The 20,000-nt window shown below is 44.8% G+C and overlaps 1 protein-coding gene across 1 annotated transcript in view; it reads left to right on the top strand.

Annotated features, from left to right (window-relative positions):
• The first annotated feature begins 498 nt into the window (after positions 1 to 498).
• The window catches only part of LOC137800589 (WAS/WASL-interacting protein family member 1), a 45,352-nt gene continuing 25,850 nt past the window's right edge, over positions 499 to 20,000 (top strand). Inside the window, exon 1 of the mRNA XM_068597847.1 lies at positions 499 to 857. The gene's annotated coding sequence lies outside the window, so the exon portion shown is untranslated. The remainder of the gene's footprint in view (positions 858 to 20,000) is intronic.

Genomic DNA, 20,000 nt, shown 5'->3' with positions numbered 1-20,000 from the left:
CATACATACATACATACATACATACATACATTCATATATACATACATACATACATACATACATAAATATACATACATACATACATACATACATACATACATACATACATACATACATACATACATACTTATATACACAGTGTTGTTTTTAGCCCCTCCCACTATACACCCTCCCCCTTATACATCTTCACATGATATACAAGGGAAAGTATTATATTATTACACATTTCCACACATTGTTGAATTTAGCTTGAAGCCGTAAACCAGAATCACATCGTTTTCCTCCAGCAGCGTGTTTTCCAGATGTTGAGAGTCGACATTTACCCTCTATCCTTTAAACTTCTGTCACATAAACATGAATAAAAACATGTCCATACAACAATGCCAAACCTGTGAATAGTCATTTTATTTTGAAAGCTTTCCCCCTTCCCACCGGAAACCGACGTCGCCGTGCGCCTCAGTCACATGGTGCAGCCTCACCGAGGAGCCGATGGACCAGATGAGGAAGGCAGGAGGCGAGCCCCTCCGGTCGCGCGTCAGCATCCCCTCAAATAGGCGCCGTGTGCTCCACATAGCGCGAGACGGACGAGTGTGACCCCGCAGACCCCGCACCCAACGCAGCTGCCGCGGCCGTGCGTTCACTCATCTGTCTGAGTGAGTGTGTGTGCGTGAGTGTGCGTGCGTGCGTGCGCATGTGATGCTAAAGAAGAAGAGGCTGCTGTGTGGAGGCTGCTGCATGGAGCTTGGCAAGGAATGATAGCGAGGATCAAGGCGCGCTGTCCCGGGAGAAGTCATCCGAAGAGCCGGCCGCGAGGGACCGAGATGCTCCTGTAACGCACCTGCGGGGCGCGCGCGCGAGTGAGTACCCCGAGATCTCCACCCCTTCCACTAAGGCTCCATCATGGGGGGCAGTCTATATATATATATATATATATATATATATATATATATATATATATATATATATATATATATATATATATATATATATATAAAAGGCCTTTGCATGTCTCCCACCTGTCTGATCAATCATTCATGGGCTTCTTAGTCAAAGTGCAGCACGCAGTGTTTTGCCCAGCGATGTGTGAAAGTTGCTAATTTGGAAAAATGGTGCACTCTAGTATTTTTTGGTGTTGCATTATTATTTGTTGTTTGACGCCCCGCAACTTGAGGCTTCACGCGTGCAGGTTTAAAGCCGGGTGGGGAGGTGTCTCTTTTTTATTTTTTGGTTCCCCTCTTTCTTCTTCTATAAGTTTCGATTGGAGTGAACATGTGTTGCACACCCGGGTGGGGAGGTGAGTGTGGATGGTGATGGAGGGTAGGGGGGGGGGGGCAATAATTAATAAAGCCGTTTGTGTGGCTGCTCTTATCACAGGCGCTCATCACTAATCCGCTGATGGACCCGGAGGGCGTGGGTTTGCTGTATGTGATGATAAGAGAGAGGAGAGGAAAAAGAAGAAGGAAAAAAGGCTCCAGTCCTACTTACACAGCAGGCTGATTAATTATGGACTCAGAGCTGATGAACTCAGAGACGGAGAGGGGCACGAGAGGAGACGTGTCAAGCAGAAACACAGACTTTAATATATATATATATATATATGGAGGTTTCATTATCACCAGGTGCAAAATGCAAGTTATTTCTGTTCCATTTCAAGTCTTAAAATGAAAGAGGAAGCAGTTTAAGTTCTTCTCCACGACTCGATATCTTCCTCCGTCTGCCATGATGTCTCCTCACCTGTAACGAGCTTCACTCTGCGGTGAATGTGTGGGTGTGAGCGCAACTTCTCACTGCATGTCGATGAATGAATCCCACTTACTATGCAGCAAGGGATCCCATCGCCGGTGTGTGTGTGCACCTATATATATATATATATATATATATGTGTGTGTGTGTGTGTGTTCCACCTCATCACACTCATCGTGTAGACTTGAGCAGGAGGGTCGCCCCCTGAGGCCTCGTTCTGGAGGAGCGAAGCTGCCGTTTACGACCGAGAACGTCCGCGAACGTGACGTGACGCCCGGTCTCCTCGCCACGAGAGCGAATCTCCTCTGCCTGCGAGGCGCTCCACACTTTTGGATGTTGTGTGTTTTCAAATTTTGCGATTCGCTTGGCATTGTGTGTGTGTGTGTGTGTGTTGTTTTTCTCCCTGCCCACGCACACACTCTGTGTTCAGGGTGCTCCTCTATTCTTGGTTGTTCGACAAGAAACTCCCTCACTGTACGAGCCCGTGTGCTGCATTTCCCCCCGAGGCGTCCTCAATAGTCTCCCAGAGTGTATGTATTAAACATCAAGCACGTGGAGCGGCGGCGGGCCGAGCACTTTAAGGCCGAGTCAGCCTTCTGCGCCGGGTGACAGAACAGTCAGACGGCACCGAGGGGCACCGAGCCATTCCTGCTGCTGATGCACCCAAGGCGACAGGACTGGAGCGCTCCTTCCTACCCTTATCCCGCCGTCCGCCCTCCCTTCCTCCCCTCCTTCCTTCCTTCCTCGCCTCGTCATCCGCCCTCCATCTTCATCTCGTTGAAATGAAACACACCCTTTCTCTCCGTCTCTCGGGTTCACTTTTGCACACCTGCACGTACGACGAGTGAAGCCCATGAGGGAGTGTCTTAAAAACCTTCATTCTCTCTAATGGCCACCAGGGGGCGACTCCTCTGGTTGTATAGAAGTCTATGCTTCATGTGTTCAAGCTGGATTTTCTCTACTGATGACTCCTCTGGTTGTATAGAAGTATATGTATCATGTGTTGAAGCTGCATTCTCTCTCCTGACCACCAGGTGGTGACTCCTCTGGTTGTATAGAAGTCTATGCTTCATGTGTTGAAGCTGCATTCTCTCTCCTGACCACCAGGTGGTGACTCCTCTGGTTGTATAGAAGTATATGTATCATGTGTTGAAGCTGCATTCTCTCTCCTGACCACCAGGTGGTGACTCCTCTGGTTGTATAGAAGTCTCGTCTTCATGTGTTAAAGCTGCATTCTCTCTCCTGACCACCAGGTGGTGACTCCTCTGGTTGTATAGAAGTCTACGCTTCATGTGTTAAAGCTGCATTCTCTCTCCTGACCACCAGGTGGTGACTCCTCTGGTTGTATAGAAGTCTATGCTTCATGTGTTGAAGCTGCATTCTCTCTCCTGACCACCAGGTGGTGACTCCTCTGGTTGTATAGAAGTCTCGTCTTCATGTGTTAAAGCTTTCTGGGCTTCTGGGTGGAACCTTTGACAGATGGATGGTGAAACCCATTACGTTGCTTTTTAGGAAGAACGTAGAAAGGGTTCCAGATAAAACCTTTTAGAAAAGGTTGAACCAGGAACAAAACATGTTTTCTTCTTCACACAAGACTTTTATTTCCAAGGCTTTTTCAAAAAGGCTGTAAGCCAATCAGAAGCGGAGAATTGAAATGGCCTTCCTTTTCAGATAAACACTATTTTCTCACCTCCACATACAGAGTCATTCCCTCCTTCTTTTATAGCAGGTTATCACACACACACACACACACACACACACACACACACACACACACAGAACGGAGAGTCGTCCCGTCGGCGTCTGAGGCCTTCGGTTGTTCATAAAAGGTGCAAAAAGTGTGATGTGAGCTTCACAGATCACGGAGTAAATGATGCGTGAATTCTCCAATCGTGTACACGCACATGCGTGTGTGTCTCCGTGTGTCTGTGTGTGTGTGTCAGCTGGGTGCGTAACAGCTGAGGGATCGAGGGAGCCATAGATTGGCCGATCAGCCAACACAGATGCGCCCTGCAGCCGGGGCCCTCGAACCGGGAACGCCACCCAGCATTAGCGCCACGGACCCGTGACCGAAAGAGGCTCAGGGCACCAGAGCCCACTGTCTGCATGAAGCGCCTCTCCATTATTAATGCCCAGCGTGTATGAATGTGTGTGTGTGTGTGTGTGTGTGTGTGTGTACAGTCAGGCAATAAGAGGCGAGGGAGGACAACAAGGAATCGGACGTATAGAGGGAGGACGGAGCAGACGGAAGTAGAACTAGATTTAATCCAGAAAAAGACATCTTGTCCAGTCAGACCTTCATCTTTTTAAAATGCGTTCACACCAGTTATGATATCACACGTCCCGACTCTGCAATTCATGCATTCATCATATGCAAGAACCTCCCCAACCCGTTCATTGTTGTCTGCACTGACACAACATTTCAGGCCGGCTCCGGCGGCGCAGGAGTCTTTCCAGAAGGAGCTTCGCCGTAATTCACGAGTATTGATTCGCGTCCCGGCGGCGTTACGGCCTTAATGTCCCCGAACGCGTCGATGTGCGACGCGGTAAATGAGGCGGCGCGGGGGGAAAAGCGGCGTTCTGCAGAGATGTCGCCGTGACCTCCCCGTCGAGTCAGATGAGAGGAAAAAAAACAAACATCAAGACGCGAGACGCAATCGTCTCGTTCTGAACGACTGTGGATCACGTTCTCGACCCTCTGCACCTTTGGGTGCCAACAGTGAATACACCAAACATTCCCAATGAGCTGTTTTTAATGGTCGATGTCCTGAAATCGTCGTTTCTCGCGGAAAAATAGTTTTTTTTTTTACGTTTTTAAAACCTTTTTTTTACTTTTTATGCTTAACCTGTTGAAAACTGTGGAACCCACTTTGTCTCCAGACCTCTTTGTCCTGTGTTTGAGTCGTCGTAGGAACCCCAAATTAACTCCAATACTTGTGTTTATAGTGTGTATTTGTTCAGCAAAGTCTTGCAGTCTCTGCAAAAAATCACTTTTAAAAGATATTTTGATCGTAACTATGAACATCCAGCATGATATGAGCCAGATTCCCCAAAAATGCACCTTTAAGTCCCAGCATGCCCAAGCATAATATACGTAATCTTTCCATTTTTGAACCAAACGACAGTTTTTTTTGACTGAAACTCCTTCCTAACAGACCAAGACTTTGTTTTATTGTGATTTTTGTTGCAGATTCTGATTCTTTAGGTCCTAATCTTTCCAAAAAGGTGTCTTATTAACGCTCCAGGAGGCTTTTTTGGGGAATCTGGCTCATATCATGCTGGATGTTCATAGTTACGATGAAAATATCTTTTAAAACTGATATTTTTTGCAGAGTATTGGAATTAATTTTGCCAAAAAAACCACTGAGACGCACATTCCCAATGCATCACACTCGTCTTAATCTGAAATGGTTGGGAGTACGAGTCTAAAGCAGAACACGATGTTCAGGTGAGCCGCATCGCCTCCAGAACGCACGAGTCTTCTTGTGAACGCTGTCAATGCGGACAAACGCTGCGTTCGTTAAAGCCACACTTTAAAGTTCCTTCAGAGAGTCTGAAAACCTTTTCAAGGTCTCAGCATCAGCTGCAGTCTGAGCTCTGAATCAAAGTCTCACAGAGGAAATATTCCATCAAGCCTCAACTCGTGTGTGGAGCGGACCGTTTTGATTCATTAGCCTTCTGGTGAAGGTTTTATATGAAAACCTCCTGAGCGTGCGTGTGTGTGTGTGTGTGTGTGTGTGTGTGTGGCTTTCCATTCATCGTGGTCACCGCTCTCTTTGAACTTTGAACAGGTGCCACTTTGATCCTGGAGGTGTCTCACCTTAATTATGATATTTCTGCTTCATTACGAGATCAGTGTTTTGCCCCAAAACGCTCATTGAGTCCATGTGGGACTAAATGTAGGACACTTCACGCCATGTTCTCCACTAGAAGAGCACTTTATCACCTTTTCACGATAAACTGACTTTACACCAATGAACTTTACACCAAGAACACACAACACTGTGACCGCAGGCCGCTCGGCAACTCTGCCTCACGACAAACAAACAGGCAACGGTTGTGTTTTTTTATCCTTAAAGTTTGTCACTTGAGTGGGTGGAGAAGTGTTCACACCAGTTTAAGCCGTACAAACAGAGCAAATCATCTGGGTCTCATTAGCGGGGACGGGATGCTCTTCTGCTCCGTGCTTTGTTTCATTAGATCGGCACTCTTTAGTTCAACAACAAACACAACAGAAACAAAACGCTGCTTAACTTTTAAAAACCCAACCTATTTCTGGGTCGAAAAATGTCATCCCCAAACCAAAAAGTGTGTATCTCTGGAACCAATAGGGCCGTTTGAATAATGATGTGTTATAAGAAAAGGTACACATGTGAGATGTTGTTCAGATGTGTAAATATCAGTCTACGTGTTTCTGGTTAAGAGGAAATGAAGACGATGCACAGAAAGAAATAAAAAGGTTTCAGGTCCGCCGATAAAAAAAACACTTTCAGGATGATTATTAGTTTGAAATGATGCAGCTGTAAAGTCCAACTGTAACCAAACCATAGCTCAACATGTGAACATTCAACATGTGAACATTCAACATGTGAACATTCAACATGTGAACATTCTCTCTGCAAAGCGTGACTTTGATAAAGTGAAGCAGAACAAAGTTACAGAGGGTTAAGAACAGAGAACATTCAGGCGAGGACTCATTGGGGCTCATTTGTTGCAGGACAAATATATAATATAAAGATATAACATGAACCTTTGTATGAGGAGACGCTGTGAGGAAGTGATATAGAGAAGCTCTCTTGGCAGCAATCTGTCAATCACAGTAAGCCCCGCCCTAAAGCATCCCCTGCTTTAGGGTCCGTTTCACTCTAAATCACCATAATTGTGTGTGTTTCACCTTCCCAGTCCATCTGTCTGAATCTGCGTGTTGCATAACGTACATTCATACATGTCTACATTAATGTGTTGACGTGTGGCGCTCCGCCATGAACGTCTCTTCCTGTTTGAGACTCGCCGGTAAGCGAGCTCACCTTTGCGACAGGAGCTGTGTTATTGATTCCTCTCTGACAGTCGCTCAGGTGTTAGCGACGGATGACCGGCCGCTGCACTCAGAGAGTTGGCGAGCGTGGAAACGCCCCGTCGGCTGGTTATTTATTCATCGGTGCGCCGGCGCGTCGCCTGGTTCACCCTCTTTGAGATACAGCGCCGACGCGTTTGGTGTCAAAATCCGTCCTCGGCTGTGCGGCAACACACACGGTCTACACACACGGTCTACACACACGGTCTACACACACGGCAGCATCCGCCTCGCCCGGCTGTCCAACGAGCCAGACTGTAGGGACGGAGAGAGCCTGGAGGAAGGGTGGAGCCCGGAGGGCCCCCGGGGGGCCGCGGCCGGGCAGATCCTCTATCGATTTGGTTTAGTAAGAGAATCCCTGGGCTTTTAGTGCTGCTGCTTAATAAGAGTGGCTTTGTGGAAAGAGAGATCACGTCAGCTGAACTCCAGAGGCTGGGACTGCACAACCCTGCTCCATTTTTTTTTCATCTCCAAGGACGTTTATCTCCCAGAAACCTACGAGCACATCTCCGATGAGCACATTTAAAGTGGTGCTTCGGTGTGATTATTTGTGTGGACGAATTACGTGAGAATTTTCAGACAGTCGTGACGTTTCGGCTCATCGGACGTTACAAGAAACTCGAAAAGACGGTAATTAACTCAGCTAAATGTTGCCAACTCTTTTCCAATGACAGTGGCGAGCAGCAAGAGCTTCAAAAGCTGCGAAGTCTCGCGAGAAAGCATCCAAAGTCTCCCGCCAAAGCCCCTCCCGCAAAATAATCGCCACGAGCATAAACACTGAACGTGGCCATTGTTGGTGCTCACAGCTGTTAGCTAGCCGCTTGTGGAAGACTGAAAGTTTGTTTGCAGGCTAGCATAATGTTCTTCTTCATTTTTTAAATTATTTGATTGCAACAAAAATGCTCTCGAGGGAGATTGCCTCAGTGGCAACGTCAACCGAGTTTTATTGGTGCCTACACCTGCACTTTTATTTTGAAAAGCCACCGTGCATGCCACGAGTGGGAGCTGCCACGTCCAAATTTGAGGCTGTCGGGGTACGTAGAGCGTAATAGTTTCAAGTGTCAGTATTTGACGCGCTTGAAGGAAAGGTTGAGTCGCAAAATCGTGAATGAATAAGTCTTGATAGTGCTCTTTGGCCCCTTTTAAGGACATTTTCCTGATGCTTTCTTTGGGTTTTTCGTTAGCTTGGGAACTTTTCGGGCGGCTGTCGTCACGTGATCCTCTTCGCCGCCAAACAACCTCACCAAGCAGCATCACGTCATCCAGATCCTGCAGTTGGTGTTGTATTTTATTAAGTGTGGCTTCAGCCGCATGGGGTCATAGACCCCATGCTGGAAGCACACTTCATGTTCTCCTGCGGGCTTATTAGTTGGAATGCTTCGAGCATTCCAACTATTGTTCTTCGAATCTTTAAAAAACTTATTATTATTATTATTCTTCTATTTCTTCCGTACGTATTTTGGACTTCTTCAACTCCTTCATATTTTCAGCTACAGAAAAAAGTTCAATTATTCAAATATTCAGCTTCTTAAGCACACGTGTGCAACTTCCTTTTCAAATTTCAGACTTTTCAAATTTTTAAATTATTAAACTTTTTATGTTTTTTTTTAAAATGGGACCCAATGGGGAAATCTTCAAATCATCTTCAACTTCAAACGTTTAGAGGTTCTTCATACGTTCAGCTAGAGACACAATTTCAAATTTCAAATGTTGACAAAACGTTCAGCTATTATTCTACGCTTTTACATTTTTCATATTTTTTCAAATATTTAAATTATTAAACTTTTTATGAAAATAAAAATGAATGGTTTCCAATGAAAAACGTTTTAAAACTTCTTCAGCTCCAAAAGCCTAAGGCTCTGCCATGCTTTCAGCTAGAGACACCATTCCAAGTTTAAAATGTTGCCAAAACTTTCAGCTATTACCGCATATCTCCACTTATTGATATATTTTATACTGTCATAATTGTCAGCGTTTTAGTTTTATGTTTTTTTGCCGCCTTTTCTCTCTTTTGCATGAGTGTGTGTTGCGGAGTTCAGAGCACGTGATGTCATGTTAGAGGGCAGACCCACGTCAGATCTTGAAGATTTTTTTTTTTTAAATTTGCCGTAAACTCCGTACTGTGTACTCTGTGGGCATAATTTATAGCTCAAAACGTTGGAAATCTTGTCTTCTGTCATAAACTGCGGTCGATAGGAATCCAACACATTCAGACGTCTCGTAATCGGACTGAATGTGAGAGAAAGTCCACCTCGCTCTGCCATCCGCCGCCATGTTAAATCTCCCTCCAAAGCCACGTCTCCCCTGAAGCTCGTACCTGATTTGTAAATCGCCCGTACAGACACATGTTTTATCGTACAGACTCGCCAGTCACAGTATCTGTTCATCAGGTCTTCCTAATGCTCAATATGCGATATCGAAGCAATAGTGGCTTTTAAAGTACCATTTTTTAAAAATAGTTTGAAAGGAGTTCCACAGTATTTAGGTCTATTAAGCTCAGCGTAAGGAAGTCCCTTTGAAGTCATCACCATAGCAACCTTTGATCTAACGACCCACAGGTGTTCTCGTTAGGGCAGTTTAACAGACACACAGACACTTACACACGCACACACAACACAGATGACTTCTGTCTCTCTGTCTGTTTGTCTCACACACACAGACACACAGACACACATACACACACAAACAAACAAACACATACACAAACACACACACACACAAACAGACACACACACACAAACAGACACACAAACACACACACACAAACAGACACATACACACACACACAGACACACACAAAGACGTTTACATGTGTTTTATATTGTGTAGTTGTCAACACTGTGATCATTAATAAGGTCATATGATATTTCATATACGTTTGTGTGTGTTCAGGACGTTCAGTAGTTTATTTCCTTAAATCCACAGTCCAGTCTGCCTCTAATCAGTCTGCTGGCGCTCATTTGGTCACCATGACGACGGCAGCACACAGGTGCTTCATATCAGCCAATCAGTTTAACACACAAACCAACTCAAGTGCTTTGGAGGAGAGACGGGCGTCAGAAACAAAAGCTATATATTGCGACGTCTTACGGCAGTAGTAGCCACACTTTCAAAATTTCTTGCGAAATTTTCTAGTTAGTTGGAATGCTGCAAGCATTCCAACTATTGTTCTTCAAATCTTTATTAAACTTTTTATTATTATTCTATTTCTTCCATCCGTATTTTGGACCTCTTCAACTCTTTCATATTTTCAGCTACAGAAAAAAGTTCAATTATAAAAATATTCAGTTACCTAAGGACACGATGGCTAAGACTTTTCATATTTCAGACTTTTCAAATCTTTGAATTATTAAGCTTTTTATGATTTTTTTTATAATGGGACCCAATGGGGAAATTTTCAAATCATCTTCAACTTCAAACGTTTACAGTTTCTTCATACGTTGAGCTTGAGACAATATTTAAAATTTCACATGTTGACAAAACCTTTAGCTATTAATCTACGCTTTTACATTTTTCATATTTTCTCAATTTTCAAAATTATTCAGCTTTTTATAAAAAAAAAAATGAATGGTTTCCAATGAAGAACATCTTCAAATCCGCTTTCAACTCTTCAACTTCAAAAGGGAAAGGCTCTGTCATGCCTTCAACTAGAGACACCATTCCACCTTTAAAATGTTGACAAAACGTTTAGCTGTTATTGTATTACTCATCTTTTTGATATCTCCTATAGTGTTTTAACTGTAGGCGTTTTCGTTTTATAGTTTTTCCGCACCTTTTCTGCCTTTCTCATTATTGTGTGTTGGGCAGCTCACAGCGGTGACGTCAGACTCCAGAGCGAGGGCACTTGGCGATACACATATTTCAAACTTGCTCTCTACTCCAAACCGTATACTCTTTGGACATAATTTATAGCTCAAAACGTTGGAAATCTTGTCTTCTGCCGTAAACTGCGGTCGATAAGAATCCAACAGATAAGACGTGTTGAGTTCCGACTGAATGGGAGAGCCGGTCCGTCCCCAGCAGCAGCCCTTTGGTCTGTGCATCTACAGGCAGCAGGCACGTAAGCGGCCGCACACGCGAACGGGTCGCGCACATGAACGGCCGTGCTCGCGCGTGAACGTGTTATTATGGTCGCGTGCACGTTCGTGTGTGTGTGTGCGCGCGCGTGTGTGCAGGTCACTTTGGTTATAAACGTCAGGATTAACAGCGTCACTGACGTTCACGTTGAGGTTTGACGGATGGTTTTGTAGAGACTCAGTAATATCAGGTCTCTCACCAACTGCACCTGTGGATCAGTGGTTAGCAACTCCGCCTTAGGAGCAAAGGGTCAGTGGTTCAAACCCCACCTATGACAGATTTTAATTTTTCAAAAAAACTTTTTTTTTTCTTCTGTTGGACTGGACACTGTGGCGGGCCGGGTCGTATGTTTGACACCCCTGATTTAGATGATGCAGTTTTCCTTTCAACTTTTCCAATTATAAATTTAAACGACAAGAATTTTCAACAGTTCAATTAAATGACTTTGAACTGTAAAATGTTTCAGTAGGTATTTTGCCTTTTCTATATTTTCAATAATGATTTGCTATTTATTTATATATTCATCTATTCCGCTATTTTCAGCTATATTAATATATTCAGCTATTTTTACATATATTCAGCTATTCTTTCATTTTCAAATATATTTAGCTATATTTAGCTAATTTAAGCTATATTCCACTATGTTCCGCTATATTCAGCTATTTCTTTCAAATATTTCAGCTATAAGCTTCAGCTTTTTGCATTCCAACGCATTTTCAGCAGGAAATGCTCTTTCTAGTTATTATTATTATTCTTCTTATAGTCAAACCACTACTCCTCCCAGAGCGTTGCCAGCACATGCGCAAAAATTACATCGAAACGTGCGGTTTGCGCGGGAATCGTGAGCTATGACTTTTCTAAGAGATTCGCCCGTACGTTTTCCCGAAAAATGCAAAAAACATAAAAAAAATTTCACGAAACGTTCGTAGAGGGTGGCGCGCCAATTAACAGAGTGAGAAGAAGCGACAGAAACTGTTAAAAAAAAAAAACGTATTTTGTCTTTACTCCCACAATGTTCACTCTTCATACACCATTGTTGGATAGAAACGTTGGAAATCTTGTCTTCTGTCATAAACTGCGGTCGATAGGAATCCAACGGATTCAGACGTCTTGAAATCGGACTGAATGTGAGAGCAAGTCCACCTCGCTCTGCCATCCGCCGCCATGTTAAATCTCCCTCCAAAAGCACGTCTCCCCTGAAGCTCGTACCTGATTTGTAAATCGCCCGTACAGACACATGTTTTATCGTACAGACTCGCCAGTCACAGTATCTGTTCATCAGGTCTTCCTAACGCTCAATATGCGATATCGAAGCAATCGGGGCTTTTAAAGTACCATTTTTTTTAAATAGTTTGAAAGGAGTTCCACAGTATTTAGGTCTATTAAGCTCAGCGTAAGGAAGTCCCTTTGAAGTCATCACCATGGCAACCTTTGATTTAACGACCCACAGGTGTTCTCGTTAGGGCAGTTTAACAGACACGCAGACACTTACACACGCACACACAACACAGATGACTTCTGTCTCTCTGTCTGTTTGTCTCACAGACACACACACAGACACACACACAAACAAACAAACACATACACAAACACACACACACACAAACAGACACACAAACACACACACACAAACAGACACATACACACACACAGACACACACAAAGACGTTTACGTGTGTTTTATATTGTGTAGTTGTCAACACTGTGATCATTAATAAGGTCATATGATATTTCATATACGTTTGTGTGTGTTCAGGACGTTCAGTAGTTTATTTCCTTAAGTCCACAGTCCAGTCTGCCTCTAATCAGTCTGCTGGCGCTCACTTGGTCACCATGACGATGGCAGCACACAGGTGCTTCATATCAGCCAATCAGTTTAACACACAAACCAACTCAAGTGCTTTGGAGGAGAGACGGGCGTCAGAAACAAAAGCTATATATTGCGAGGTCTTACGGCAGTAGTAGCCACACTTTCAAAATTTCTTGCGAAATTTTCTAGTTTTTTCATGTGCTTGTCGCAGCGTGTTTTTTTTTCCCTTCTTTTTTTCTTTCGCGCATTGACACATGCGCTCTTCTTTTTTTCTTCTTTTCTTTTTCTTTCACCGCAGCACGTCCTCTCTTATCCGTCTATCTCGGTGTTAAAGTCAAGAGCCGGGCTTCAGAGAAGCACCGAGCTATTTTAGGAGGCAGCAGATTGCGTTAAGCGAGGAAGTGAAGTGACACAACTGGGGTTGAGATTTTCTCGCGGCCCGAAAAAAAAAAAAAAACCTTGAAAAATATCTTTATTTAGTGCTCGGCTCCCCTGACGCCTTCGCACATCGCACCTAGCTACCATCAGATAACGGGTCGCTACGGAAACAGGCAGCGCATCAAAGCCCGGAGACGCACAACCAAATTATTCTCTCACTTTTTGGGGGGTTTTATCGCAAAATGACATTTTAATTCAAGGGGGCTGCTTCTCACACCAAAGTCATTTTACATCCTGTGTGTAACTGGTGCAATATATATATATATATATATATATATATATATATATATATATATATATATATATATATATATATATATATAGCCAAAATCACTATCACTATTTGGCATCTTGAAAAAAACCAGATAATTGAATTTGAAGAGTTACCAGCTAACGTAACTTTGAAGAATGTGGGACGTATCATACTCTCTTTGAGAAGCGCCGGGACTATTTTTGGGCTGTTTTTGATGATTTAATTTTTATTATTTATGTATTCACCTCCCAGATGAAAGGCAGCTGAGGTCCCAGGTGGTTTCTTTCTTCTTCTTTTTTTACCCTCTCTCACACACTTTCCCCTCTCTTTCAAGCAAACACACACAAATCCATATTTATTTAGCCATTTGTTACCATTTTTCACGAAATGCACGTCATCGTTTTCCAGCCCTCTTTTGCGGTTTTTACTTGATGGGATCTGTGCACCTCCTCCGATGCAGTAACTTCCCATGTAATCCGACACGTTCGTGTGTATGTGTGCATTTGTGTGTGTGTGTGTAGCTCGTTGTGTTTGCACATGCTCGCACTTGTTTAATGAAAGCACCTGCTGTGTTTGTCCCCCTCGTTCACCCATCAGATCGATAGCAAGCTGGGTCCGTCAGCGTGGAAGCTGTCATGGAATCTCTGCTAACCCAATTAACCAAACCGTGTGCTAACCCAATTAGCAGCCGCCCTGCACTATATTAACCCCGTTCACACTGACACACACACACACACACACACACACACACACACACACACACACATCCCACTGGCTTCAAGCATGCACGGCCAGCGGGTCAGACACAGAGTGGAATCACTACTGATATGATTTACTTCTCCCATACTGAGCAGCAAATGCCTGTGAAATATTAATGAAATGTGACTTGTGATGTTTTCACATCGCGTTGCTAATGTTTCCATTCGCTAACTGTACACAAGCGCCGCTACTGATTGTGACTTTGACTTATGAAGGACTCTATGAAGTGATCTCAGGCTTCTTCATGTTTGATCCTCATAAACTGAAGACTGCGTAGGCAACATGACGCCACCCGTTGGTTTGCGGGTCGCTGTTTTGAAGCCTCGAGTTTGACATCTGTTAGCCGGTCGCCATCTTGGTTTTTTTTCAGCAACCAAGAAGTGACACAAGAGGAAAAGAAGACTTGAAACTAGAAATGTTTACTGAGGGAATACATCAAGAGAGAAGTAGAGTCCTTTATATGGACTTCTATACAACCAGAGGAGTCGCCCCCTGGTGGTCAGGAGAGAGAATGCAGCTTTAACACATGAAGCATAGACTTCTATACAACCAGAGGAGTCGCCCCCTGGTGGTCAAGATAGAGAATGCAGCTTTAACACATGAAGCATAGACTTCTATACAACCAGAGGAGTTGCCTCCTGGTGGTCAGAAGAGAGAATGCAGGTTTTAAGACACTTCACCGTTGGCTTTACTTTACAGAACCTCAGGTTGTCGCCTGGTGATACGGCCAAGTGGCAAATAGCAATGTATATAAAGTAGTGCTGCAACTATTAGCTGATAGCTGATAGCTAATAGCTGATAGCTAATAGCTAATAGCTGATAGCTAATAGCTGATAGATGATAGCTGATAGATGATGTATGATAGCTGATAACTGATAGATGATAGCTGATAGATGATAGCTGATAGATGATGTATGATAGCTGATAACTGATAGATGATAGCTGATAGATGATAGCTGATAGATGATGTATGATAGCTGATAACTGATAGATGATAGCTGATAGATGATAGATGATAGCTAATAGATGATAGATGATGTATGATAGATGATAGCTAATGGCTGATAGCTGATAGATGATAACTGATAGATGATAGCTAATGGCTGATAGCTGATAGATGATAGCTGATAGATGATGTATGATAGCTGATAACTGATAGATGATAGCTGATAGATGATAGCTAATAGCTGATAGATGATAACTGATAGATGATAGCTAATGGCTGATAGATGATAGCTGATAGATGATAGATGATAGCTAATAGCTGATAGATGATAGATAATGGCTGATAGCTGATAGATGATGTATGATAGAGCAGGCGTAGCGACTCGGTATCTGTGCAACAGTGGAGGTGTGAGGTAGGTGGCCTTGTTCGAGAAGTGTAAAGAAAGCCAGTGTGACTCACATAGAGAGGAGCCTGCTTCCTCCATTGAGAAGCAACCCACAGAGCTATCGCTCTCTCTCTCTCTCTCTCTCTCTGTCTCTCTCTCTCTCTCTCTCATGCTTGTGGCTTAACGTTTGAGCAACACACCTGGGTTAATGGTTTTTCCATGAGCTGCCATTGGTCGAGGCCGAGTCGGCTGAATCAAAATCGATGGCTCCTCCGTCCGAGGCGGGAAGGAGCTGGTCCGGCCTCTTTCTCTCTCTCTCTCTCTCTCCTTCGCTGTCTGCACGGCCACGATAACGCCGGCTCAATGGGCGCTAACCACCTTTCAAATGGAAATGGTATACCCGGGGAGAATTGGACACAGTCGTCCGGATGGTACTTAGCGGGCCGGGCGCTGAATGGGAGAGGGGCGTGTGCCGCGCTTTTTAGCCTTTTGTTGTGCCCCCGAAGCCAAAGCTTCTCACAGAGCAAAACCTTTAGGTTCTCATGTTGTGCTTCATTTTTTTTTTCTTTTCTAACACACACACAAAAAAAACAAAAACGAAAATGGAGCGGCGTCACACAGCGAAAGGCCTGTAAGGCGGGATGTCTGTAAGACTGGATGCAAGCTTGCAAGTGCAAGAGAGTGACTCACCCAAAAACCACGGGGGCGTCTGCTACAGACAGCATGCTAACTTACAGTATGCACTCAGCGCAGTGCCAGCGCACGCTCTTCCTGTGTCTCCTCCACCCTCCCTCCCTCCCTCCTTCCTTCCACCCTTGCCTCCCTCCCTCATTAGCTCGCTCGCGAACACAAACATGCACACGACCAGAAAACCTCCGGCTCGGATTCACGAATTGCTGACATAGAAAGCAAACGCCGCGATCAGATTGAGGACTTGCTCGGTCCCCTAAATCCCTAAACCCCCCCCCCCCGCCCGCCCCCCCAGGGGAATGGATTTAAAATAAATCGCTCATAGATTCTGCCTGCCTAAAGATGAAAGTGTGTGTGTGTGTGTGTGTGTGTGATCTGTCAAAAGCGAGACACGTATCCCTGTGAGTGCTCGGCGTGCGCGTGCGGCGCGGCCGCGTGAGCGCTGCAGACCGCGCGGCTGATGAAAAGAGCCACTGGGCGGGCGCGGCGCGGTAAACGGTTGCATGAAAGTGTCGACATGTGTAACTGCTCCAATTGGCGCTCCGGCGTCGTCCTCGGGGGAAATAAAGGGGGGCAGCAGCAGCAGCAGCAGCAGCAGCAGCAGCAGCAGCAGCAGCAAGGCGGGGAGTTATGAGCCTGTCCTACATGTGCACAGGTTTTTATTTTTTCCCCTCTACTTGCTTTTCCGAGTCGAGGATTTGATGCAACACGTGCAAAAAAAAAAAATGTTTAAATTTGGGGGGGAAAAAACTAAATGTATGAAGGTACGATTGTATTTTTCAGCGTGTCTTTGTGCGTCTGCGACATAGGTTGCATTTCAGTGTGTGTAATTGTTTACTATATTGTATGTGTGTGTGTGTGTGTGTGTGTGTGTGTGTGTGTGTGTGTTTAGTAACACTGGTCAGCAAAGCAAAGGCAGGTTTTAGACACTCTTTGGGGTCTTTTAACCTTTTGAAAACTGTGCACCAAAATCCTCCAGCGTCCATTTTAAGTCCCAGCATGCCCCATTCAGACAATCTTTTCGCAATCTTTATGTAATTTCTCCATTTTTTAATCGAACCAGACTGAATCTCCTTCCTTACAGAACAAGACTTTGTTTTATTATGATTTTTTGTTGCAGATTATGATTCTTTAGGTCCTAATCTTTCCATAAAGGTGTCTTATTGACGCTCCGGGAGGCATTTTTGAGGAATCTGGCTCATATCATGCTGGATGTTCATAGTTATGATCAAACTATCTTTTAAAAGTGTTTTTTTTTTTTGCAGATATGCATTTTTTCCCCAAGACTGAACAAATACATACAATAAACACAAGTATTGGAATTCATTTGGGGTTCCTACGACGACTCACAGGGAAAAAGAGACAAAAATTGGTTTTCAACGCATTAAACTTCCTGGTTCATGATTACGTGGCTTACAAATGGATTTTTTGAGGGGATTCATCTACAAATTACAGCGCATGTGTTACCGTATAGCTTCAAATGCTGCGTTCTTCTTCCACTCTGTCTACTGGTAGATTACAGTTTAAAACCAGCTGATGGAAACACACCTAGTTCATGTTTCTCCTTTTTTGTGCATTCCAAAACACAGAATAACACGAAATAGCTTGAAATTGGCTTGATGGTTGAGAGGAAACGCTCCTCTGTGTAGCGGCCGTGGCTTCCCACGATGCACCCGCCGGGTCGCCGCCTCGATCGCATGGCCCCCCGCCCTTTTCTCGCCTGTCTTCCTGCACGTGTTCTTCAAATGTGTGACAAACGACGCCGACGCCCTCAAAATGCGGCTCTCTTTGCTTTTAGCACGCGCTGCTTTTTGAATGATTTCATCACAAAGGTGCAGAAAGGTGGCCGAGTTTCAGAAAGTCTTCTTCCTTTGTGACCGGTTATCTAGCGGGAGAGGAGGAGAGGAAGGGAACTAATTCCTTCCCTCTTCTCCTTCTCCTTTTCGCTCTTTGATCCTCAGCCTCCCGCTTCGCATCGCTGCGATCGCCGTGTTTATGACGGCTCCTCTCGCCTCCCGCCTCTGTGTGGTGTGGCGTGTCAGCAGTTCATCTTCTGTCGGAGGTCCTCTCACACGCACACAGACACACACACACACACACACACACATGCACACACACACACACACCCGCCCCCTTCCTTATGGAGGTAAAGTGAGTGCACCAGCATCCGCGATGAATAATTGAGTTATCTGGCTCCGCGCAGAAATAGCAATCTCCCCACACAAGTGTGAAAACATCACTTGCCACCGGAGACCTGGGAACTGGCGCTGCCATGTGGGTCTACACGTGTGTGTGTGTGTGTGTGTGTGTGTGTGTGTGTGTGTGTGTGTGTGTGCGTTTGCACTCACGCTTGTCTGACAGTGTGTGTTTCCTGTCTTTTAAAACGGGGCGTAATCCTGAAATCGTCAGACGATAAAACAAAAAACTTCACGAAGACGAGGCAACAGCAACAACAAATAGAAAATGTAAAATATGTGTGCGTTGATTAATAATAAAGGGACACTTTGCTGAGTCACGTCCTCGTTTTTTTGAGTCAAGTTGAGATCGTGACATGAACGATTTGTGCGACTCGGAGTCCTCGAAGACGAGAGGAATATCATTTATAATATTGTGTTTGGAGACGCACACGAACACAAGCAGACGTCTGGTACTGAGTCCGTTTAATAGGGACAGCTGTAACATCTAATGACACACAACACAACACAACACAACACAACAGGCTGCATGTGAACATCCTGTGTGCAGCACACAGTGTACTTATTGACAGAGTGATGATCATGTGGCGGTTAGTGGGGACGCTGGGAGAGGTTTCTTCTTCTTCTTCTTCTTCTTCTTCTTCTTCTTCTTCTTCTTCTTCTTCTTCTTCTTCCTCCTCCTCCTCCTGCAGATATGAAGCGCATCCTCCACATGAAATAGTTTGAAAATAAACTGCAGACACCACATGGGTTGTGAGTCCTCTCTGCGCCGCGTTGACAGCACCTCCGGAGATCTTCAAAGCCTCTTTTCTAAAAGCCTCTGAACGGGCGTTATCGCTGGAGCTCAAGCATTCCGTCTGTTCTGTTCCGGGGTAAAAAAAAATAAAGAAAAGAAGAAGATCCGACCCGATGTGCAGAGTCTCGGCTTCGAGGTTCCCGGGCGCCCGCTCTCCTCCCGGGAGTCCTCCTTCTGAGGCCGACGCGACAAAAGCTGAGGGAGCAGAATCACAGCCGACTGACAAATAAGGCCGAGTCTGACAGGAGAATCCTCAGAGCGCCGCCGCGCTGACAGATCCTTCAGCGGCGGAGCCAACGCCCTTCACCGCCGCGCCGGAGCTATTTCATAACTCTATACAGTAGAGACGCTCACACTGCAGCCATACACAACTCCTCTGGTTGTATAGAAGCCTACGCTTCACGTGTTGAAGCTGCATTCTCTCTCCTGACCACAAGGGGCTGACTCCTCTGGTTGTATAGAAGTCTACGCTTCACATGTTAAAGCTGCATTCTCTCTCCTGACCACCAGGGGGCGACTCTTCTGGTTGTATAGAAGTCTATGCTTCATGTGTTAAAGCTGCATTCTCTCTCCTGACCACCAGGGGGCGACTCCTCTGGTTGTATAGAAGTCTACGCTTCACGTGTTGAAGCTGCGTTCTCTCTCCTGACCACCAGGGGGCGACTCTTCTGGTTGTATAGAAGTCTATGCTTCATGTGTTAAAGCTGCATTCTCTCTCCTGACCACCAGGGGGCGACTCCTCTGGTTGTATAGAAGTCTATATAAGTGACTCTACTTCTCTCTTGATGTATTCCCTCAGTAAACATTGTAAACATGAGTTTATGTCTCAATCTC

The sequence above is a fragment of the Clinocottus analis genome, unplaced genomic scaffold (assembly GCF_023055335.1).
Source record: "Clinocottus analis isolate CAN_PGR_092001 unplaced genomic scaffold, fCliAna1.0.p SCAF_4, whole genome shotgun sequence".
In the NCBI taxonomy this organism is placed as follows: Eukaryota; Metazoa; Chordata; class Actinopteri; order Perciformes; family Cottidae; genus Clinocottus; species Clinocottus analis.
Note: the sequence above shows the minus strand (reverse complement) of the source record. Positions and strands in the feature narration are given on the sequence as shown.